Genomic DNA, 8,929 nt, shown 5'->3' with positions numbered 1-8,929 from the left:
ACCTTACACAACCTTCTCTTTTAAAAAATCTGCATCAACATGCTTTTTAGTTTGAGTGTTGAGAGGACGCCGTAGGAATAAGCAAGTAATCAAGAATACGTCTCTGTTTCTGCTTTTATTTCCTTCATGTATAATGACGATAAGGATTGACGACTAACATTGACGACAATGATCACAAGCATTTACGACTAACACTGACGACAAGCATTGTTAAATTAACGATTTAATTTGAATAATAAGATTATAGTACAACAGATATGCTTTTCAAAGTATAATATAATAGCATACACTCATTAGAATAAGAGGTTTCATAAATAACATATGAAACATTTTCAATCAATATCGAAATATCTTATTCAATAATTATTACACAGCATGAATTAATTGTTAAAACATAATATAAATACCGAATATGGTGTTCCCCATTTAACGGACCTTGCAAACCAAAAAATGTTTCTTTAAAAAAAATCTATGACGGTAAAAAGTGAGCGTGCGATGTCGCGGAAAATATTATACTTGACGACGTCATACAATGACGCGACTTTAAACAATTTAAGATTTAAAATTAAATCACATCATTGATTTTAACAATGAGTTTTGATAATATAAATGCCATTGAACAGAAAATTGACATAAATGTAAACATAATTAATTTTTACAAAATACCCGACAACAAACCGATTTAGTGTTAAAATTCCCGGGTACGTTTTAGTATATTTACCGTACCCAGGGTACGAGCCTTACTAACTGTATTATTATTATATCTCACCGACTACAAGGTACCTTTACCTTGTTGTGTTTATCAACCTGGAATTTATGTAAAGTCCGGCTTTCTTTACTTTTTTTTTTCATTCATTTGATTACGCAATTGTTGACGTACCTCGTGGAAAATTATTTGAATCTTTGGATTTTAATGGCGACAAGCTGGAAGTGTCAATTTATTTTAAAAACGAATCTACGATTTTAAGTATTGTGTGTTTTTCATGCATAATTCAGTGTTTTCCAGAAAATTGAGTACCAGTTATATGGCCGGCAACTATGCAGTAAAACAAAAGCATTTATGACATTTACTTGATATATTTGGGAAAAGAAGCAGTCATGTAAATGTAAGAGTAAATGTAACCGGCAGAATCGCTGGCTGCCGGTATTTAAAGAGAACACTGATAATAGTAAACTAAATCTCTACGACACGATTACAGCGTTGTAAAATTGTGTTTTGGGTGATAATGGTTAGTAATTCATACAAATGTTATTAAAAATATTGTGCTTTAAAATTAATTTTGAGAATGGGATGGAAGAACAGAAAATGAAGAGCATACAGGGATGGAAATAAGTGGTTTCCCATGAGCCCGGGGCAAGTAGATTTTGGCCTGGGCAACTCAATTTCAAAAGTTGGTAAACTTGTTTTTTTTTTAATCTTAAAACAATTCAGTGCAATAAAAATTGAAAAACAATTGATCACCATGGATCAATACTAGTTAAATAACATTCATTATATAGGAATAGGACATGATTCAATTCAGGCTCATAATAATACATCATGCATTGAACATGTGTATTGTCAGCAAATGTATATAATTATCTATTATTTTATTAAAAAAATATAATAATATTCACATGTTCATATTTCTGGGCTCGTTATTCTTTATCTGGGCAACCAAAATACTAAAGATGGTTGCCCACAATAGTAAAAAGTTAGTTTCAATCCCTGGCATATCATTGTAACTTTATTGTTTAACTGCATTGCATTAAAATTGTGATTGAGGTAAGCTTGTTGTTTATAGTATATTTACTTTTGAGCTCGACTATTATATATGAAATATATATAGTGTAGCTATCCTACTCACCCCGGCGTAAGTGCGCGCATTGGAATGTTTGCGTACCACCTCGAATATATTTCCTATGTCCATTGACATATTGCTTTCATACATGTATTTTGCTTCTTAACCAACATGACCCCAATGTATAAACAAAAGCAGATAACTGTATCAAGCATTTTGTAACAATTATGGCCTTTTTTTCACTAAGAATAAGCATATAATTGATAAATCTATTTTAAAGTTTGCGTACCACCTTTAAATTGCCACAACTTTTTTATTATGCTCTCCCCAAATTTTTTAAGGGGGGAGCATATAGTCGCCGCTTCGTTTGTCCGTCCATGCACAATTTTTGTCCGGGCTATTTCTCAGCAACTAATGACTGTAATTCAATTTAACTTAATGGGAAGCTTCACTACCAAGAGGAGACATGCATATTATCAGCCGGTTCTGGTCAGATGATTTTTCACAGAGTTACAATGTATGGCCCAATGAAATTTTCCATTAACTGTACATATAACGCGATCTACCTGTTGGCGTATTCGTTATTACTGGGAAAAATCTAGTTTTTTATTAAATCACGAAAAAGTGGTGTTTTTTATTGCGCAATCGCTATAAACACGTGGCTTGGCCGGAAGTACATGTAGCCTTAATAGCAACCCCAAGACAATTCACCCCCAGGAGACAATTGACGGGCTAGACAATTCAAATTAGATTTTTCATACCCCAATTTTTCGATTTTCGTAATCATTTTTGTCGTACCCAAATGTTTTTCGTACCCAAATTTGTTCGTACCTAAAAAAAAATTCGTGCCCATTATTTTCGTACCCAAATGTTTTTCGTACCCAAATTTTACGTACCCAATTTTTTTCGTACCCCTTTTTTTTCGTGCCCAATTTTTTTCGTACCCATTTTTTTCGTACCTAAATTTTTGTTCGTACCAAATTTTTTTCCGTAACAATTTTTTTTTTTCGTACCCATTTTTTTCGTACCCAAATGTTTTTTGTTCCTAATTGTTTTCGTACCCAATTTTTTTTTCGTACCCATTTTTTTCGTACAGAAATGTTTTTCGTACCCAAATTTGTTCGTACCCATTTTTTTTTCGTACCAATCTTTTTCGTGCCAATTTGTTCGTACCCAATTTTTTGTTATACCCATTTTTTTCGTACCCAAATAAAAAAATCGCACCCATTTTTTTAGTACCCAAATTTGTTTCGTACCCAAATTTTTATTTGTACACATTTTTTTCGTACCCAAATAGTTTTCGTACCCTATTTTTTTTGTTTCCTTTATTTTTTTGTACTCTAATTTGTTTTCGTAACCAAATTAGTTTTTTTTCCTGCCCATATTATGTTCGTACCCATTATTTCTTCGTACACAAATTTGTTCGTACCCAAATTTTTTCGTACCCATATGTCGTACTCAAATTTTTTTCGTACACAAATTTGTTCGTACCTAATTTTTTATTCGTACCCATTTTTTTCGTACCCAAATAGTTTTTCGTACCTTTATTTTGTTCGTACCCTTTTTTTTTCGTACTCAATTTCGTACAAAAATCACTGCCCACATATTTTTTCGTACCCAAATTTTTGTCGAAATAATCGGCTTTCAATTTGATTTGATCTCCCCACTCATTCCATCCCGCGAAACCCTTAAGGTGTCGCAACTCTAGTATGGAATGAGTGATGTATTGGACGTCATCATTGATGACGTTCATTCGAACGAATGATAAAGGGGGCTAAGTTTCGTAAAGTTGAGGCATATAGCCGCGATTTGAGTTTCTTGAAAACTGGCCCAGCACGTTTGCTGAAATTTTGACATGTATATGGACAAGAATGCGATCTACCTGTTGGCGTAGGCGTTATACCTGGCAAAAATCAAGTTTTCGAGTATTTTGTGTTTAAATACTTTTATGGGAAAGGGCACGCGCACAGATAAACATTGTGACGTCACTTCACAAACAGCGTTAGACATCCGCCATCTTGTAACGCGACAAAGAAACTCAGTGTTATTAATCAGGGACCTATACAAACAAAGGGATGAGACACTCACTGAACCGAAGAACAAGCTTTCGCGTTGTTACGCAAAAGGGAACGAGACTTGCGACCCAACGAGACTTCGCGCTTCGAGGCAAATTTTAACAGCCGCCATTTTGACAAAGCGAGACCGTGACAAAGCAATCGAGAAATAATAAGAGTACAAATTAACCAAGTGTTGCCAACACAGAAGTATTCATTGCAAAGGTTTGTTGAGTTTGATACATCTTATTGTTTCATTTGTTTTCGACTATGCTTTGTATTTACTTATAAAACAACGGTGGGTATTTTCACCAAATCATGCGTATCATTGTTTACACTTCCATAATTCGAGAAACGTGTGTCGTGGCTTTTTTCAAAAGGCTTGGTCAAATAAAGCTCTATACTATTGTTTTTTGTATTCTTACAAACGTTACATTTCAACGCATTGTGTGATGCTAATTTTATTTGTATTGTTAGCAAATTCATGATTTTAAATGAGCACAAAGGCAATACAATTTAAGTCATTTTTTAATTTTTACCACTATCAGTTTCATCAACATATGTCGTGGCTCTTTTTGAAAGGCTCAGTCAATACTAGCCCTATATTAATCTTATGGGTATCTTTACAAACATTACATTTTAACGCATTGAGTGATGCTAATTTTATTTGTATTATTTACAAATTCATGATTTTGAATGAGCACAAAGGCAATACAATTTTAGTCATTTTTTTATATTTTACCACTTTCAGTTTCATCAACATATGCCGTGGCTATTTTTGAAAGGCTCAGTCAATACTAGCCCTATATTAATCTTATGGGTATCTTTACAAACATTACATTTCAACGCATTGAGTGATGCTAATTTTATTTGTATTATTTGCAGAGGCATAATTTTGTATTAGCTCAAATATTATACAACTTTAGTCATTTTTTATTTTGTAATCACTATCAGTTTGATCAACATATGTCGTGGCTCTTTTCGAAAGGCTCAGTCAATACTAGCCCTATATTAATCTTACTGGTATCTTTACAAACATTACATTTCAACGTATTGAGTGATGCTAATTTTATTTGTATTATTTGCAAATTCATGATTTTGAATTAGCACAAAAGCAATACAATTTTAGTCATTTTTTTATTTTTTTACCACTATCAGTTTCATCAACATATGTCGTGGCTCTTTTTTGAAAGGCTCAGTCAATACTAGCCCTATATATATCATGTTGGTGTCTTTACAAACGTTGCATTTCAATGCATTGTGTGGTGCAAATTTAATTTGCATTATTTGCAAAGGCATAATTTTGTGTTAGCTCTAAGATAATACCATTTTAGTCATTTTTTTTATTTTGTTATCACTATCAGTTTGATCAACATATGTCGTGGCTCTTTTCGAAAGGCTCAGTCAATACTAGCCCTATATTAATCTTATGGGTATCTTTACAAACATTACATTTCAACGCATTGTGTGATGCTAATTTTATTTGTATTATTTGCAAAGGCATAATTTTGTATTAGCTCCAAGATGATGTAATTTCAGTTATTTTTCAATTTTTTTAGTTAAACGTGTTATCAACATATGTTGAGGCTTTTTTCAATAGACTCCATCAATAGTAGCACTATTTTGATCATGTTGGTATTTTTGCAAATGTTACACTTCAATAAACTGTGTGGTGCACATTTTATTTACATGAATTGCAAAGGCATAATTTTGTATTAGCTCAGATATTATACAATTTTAGTCATTTTTTTTTTAACCAGTCTCGGTTTTGAATGTGTATGTCAATGCTCTTTTCAAAAGGCTCGGTCAATAATTGACCTATGATAATCATGTTGGTATCTTTAGATATGTGACACTTCAATGCATTGTGTGTTTCACATTTAATTTGCATTATTTACTAACTCATAACTTTGTATAAGCTAAAGGACAATACACATGTATAACTTTAGTCATGTTTTAATTGTTAGACCGCTTTCAGTTTTGTATACATATGTCATTGCTTTTTGCGTAAGGGCCAAGGCTCTGTAAATACTAGCCCTATATTATTCATGTTGGTATCGTAACCCTTTCAGCGCTGGAATCAAACTTTAAAGGCCTTTGCAAACTGTTTGGACCCAGATGAGACGCCACAGAACGTGGCGTCTCATCAGGATTCAAACTGTTTGCTATTCTGAAAGTATTCTGTGAAAAAAATCTAAGAAAATGCTAATTTTAGAAATTCAGCAGACAACACTTTAGCAGACGACAAATTTCCCAGCATGCTAAGGATTAGCAAATTGTACACTTCAGTGCATTGTGTGGTGTACATTTAATTTGCATTATTTGCAAAGTTCTTGATTTGTATAAGCTCAATGATGATACAATATTAGTCCTTAATCAATTATTTAAAAAAAACAATTGAGATTAACATTTGTCTCCGCTTTTTCTTAGGGATTGATCAATACAAGCTCTATTATTGTTTGTGTTTGTACCAATGTTACATTTCAATGAAATGTATGGTGCATATTTTAAATGCATTTTTTGAAAAAAAAAATTGATGTCTGCATAGGAAATCCTGAGGTGGAATTTTCAATGATATTTGCTAAGAAGAGATTTCATTTCAACAAAAAATGTCATAAAAGTGGAAAGTGTAGTCCTTATTAGCCTGTGCGGACTGCACAGGCTAATCTGGGACGACACTTTACGCACATGCATTATGCCAAGTTTTCTCAAAACACGAGACATATAATCGTTCTCATTCACAGAATGTTTGACCATTTTTTTTTAAATATAAATTTAATAACTATTATTCTAGAAAAAAAATTAGAAAAATTGCAAAGGTCATATTTCTTTATCATTGGAGAAAACATTTATTCTGAGATATTTTCAAGAGTTTGTTTCCCCGTTGTTAATGCTTGTATTAAGAATTTCTGAAATGTGTAGATAATTGTTATTCAATTAATGCAAAAAATCGGAATTCTTACATAAATATTTCAATTAATTTTATTAATATGTTGATACAACTAAGTACATTTTTATGTCCATCTGTCTGGTCGTCTGAAATTCCGTCACACTTTGCGTTTACGTTTTGCGTTAACGTTTCGAAAAATGTGGAAAAAGGTGGCATAGTCTATTAGTCTTCCTATGGTGGCAAGCCATGTTTTCAATAAATGATGGTGACTGTGTAAACATTTTATTAACTGATTTTTAGAATATGTTTTGTTTTATGCTTTTAGAATGCCTAGAAAACGCAAAAGAGGATCCCTTACGGTGAAACGCAAGTACCACTACATAACATCTGAACAGCCAAAGGAAGAAAACCATGTTGCCAGTGAACCCCTGGTGAACATTAAAGCTACAACAGATTCTTCTACCCAGTCAGAAAGTGAAAATGTGCAGTTCACACGTGATCATAGTTATGCTATTGATGAAGACTCCACATATGAGCTTGACTCCTTCCAGGAGACAAACAATGATAAGCCTGAAGCTGATGTGATGGAATGTAGTTCAGGGCTTCTAGAAATGGAGGTGGAGACGACAACCTTCTCAGACTTTGCTGTGGAACTTAAACTGCAAAATTTTTCATCTCAGTTCGTTGTAAAGGAATTAGAGCAATCAATTCAAATGTTACAGTTGTACGCAAATGACAGTCTGACAGCAATCAAGTTATCGGTTGAAATTAAGAGTGATTTTACGTGCTCTGTCTATGTGCATCGGAAATGCATTCCGAGATCTCACCAAATATGGACTGGACTGCCACAACATATCAATCGCGTTGCTTATGTTCTGGTGTTATAGGAAAGACTGTTAAAATTTGATGTCTGCATAGGAAATCCTGAGGTGGAATTTTCAATTTTTTTTTTCCGCATAGATAGTCGATGTAGGGATATAGATAAATGAAATTAACTAGTTTATATAGATGGAGTTATTAATTTTACTTATAGATTTCTCTCTAAATAAAATGATTGTACTTTATATACTCTAAGGAACCATATCGCTATACATAAACTATAGTTTTGCTTTAGTATAGGTTGTCAACACAGGGATTTTACTTATACTTAACTACAATTAAGTGTAGCATAGGTAGAGGTATATCATACAGCTTTTACATTGTCAGTATTACTCAATTCTATATTTCTATAAAAAAAATTACGAATGAAAAAACAATGCAAGTATATACTTTATGCAGTTATATGCAGGGATCATATTTTTTTCTTATATGTGTCCTAATTTTATATTAATGTATGTAATTCTTGTTTAAAAAAAGTCATTTAATAATTATATTTTTCACTTATGAACTTTGGTACAGACAGGTCACTATGTATTAACAATATTAACATTCTCACGAAAACATGTTTATTCCTTATATTGTAATAGGAACTTTTTCGAAGTGATGCATGATTTGTATTTACTTCAAAAGCATGCTGTTATTGTAAATGTAATGTAAATGACGATTAGCTTAACATGCTTAAGTCAGAATAAACTTTTATGTTCTATTAACTGCATTTAAATCTTTGTCCATAATTTTGTTAAAACCATTCTACAACACGTTTTATATTCATTTCTTTGAAAATAATTAAAGGAATAAAACACTAAACTCCTTTGTACACACTATTTAGTAGTAACTGTAAATGCCTGATTCAATTGTCTCATCATAATTACACCGTATCATGTGTCCACTGTTTTGGATATCTTACTTGCATGTGCGAGGATTTGATTTATTAATGTTGTTTTATATATTGATTGTTCGAGATATATATGATAATAAAACGAATAAAACATGAGTATATATATATATATATATATATATATATATATATATATATATATATATATATATATATATATATATATATATATATATATATATATATATATATAGAACTACTAAAACACGAAAACCTTTCTTGTTTTTTGTTTGGTTTGTACGCAAAATGCAGAACTACAAAAATGCATCCAATATTTATTACCTCGTAAATTCTGTTAATGTTTTTTTATGACATGACCTCGAAATCCTGATACACTTTTATACTCCGCACCACAAACAGGACAAATATAGCACAGCTCTTTCGTGCTTGCTTGCGATTTATTGTTTGCCTCATCATCAGTATAATA

General features: G+C 32.0%; 1 long non-coding RNA gene across 1 annotated transcript; it reads left to right on the top strand.

Moving 5' to 3' along the window:
• The first annotated feature begins 3,896 nt into the window (after positions 1 to 3,896).
• On the top strand, positions 3,897 to 8,411 carry LOC127880817 (uncharacterized). The gene is made up of 2 exons (XR_008049748.1): positions 3,897 to 4,060; positions 7,051 to 8,411. It is a non-coding gene; the product is annotated as an uncharacterized LOC127880817 (long non-coding RNA).
• Positions 8,412 to 8,929: the final 518 nt, after the last annotated feature.

The sequence above is a fragment of the Dreissena polymorpha genome, chromosome 5 (assembly GCF_020536995.1).
Source record: "Dreissena polymorpha isolate Duluth1 chromosome 5, UMN_Dpol_1.0, whole genome shotgun sequence".
Classification (NCBI taxonomy): Eukaryota; Metazoa; Mollusca; class Bivalvia; order Myida; family Dreissenidae; genus Dreissena; species Dreissena polymorpha.
This window is presented reverse-complemented; position numbering and strand designations above follow the sequence as displayed.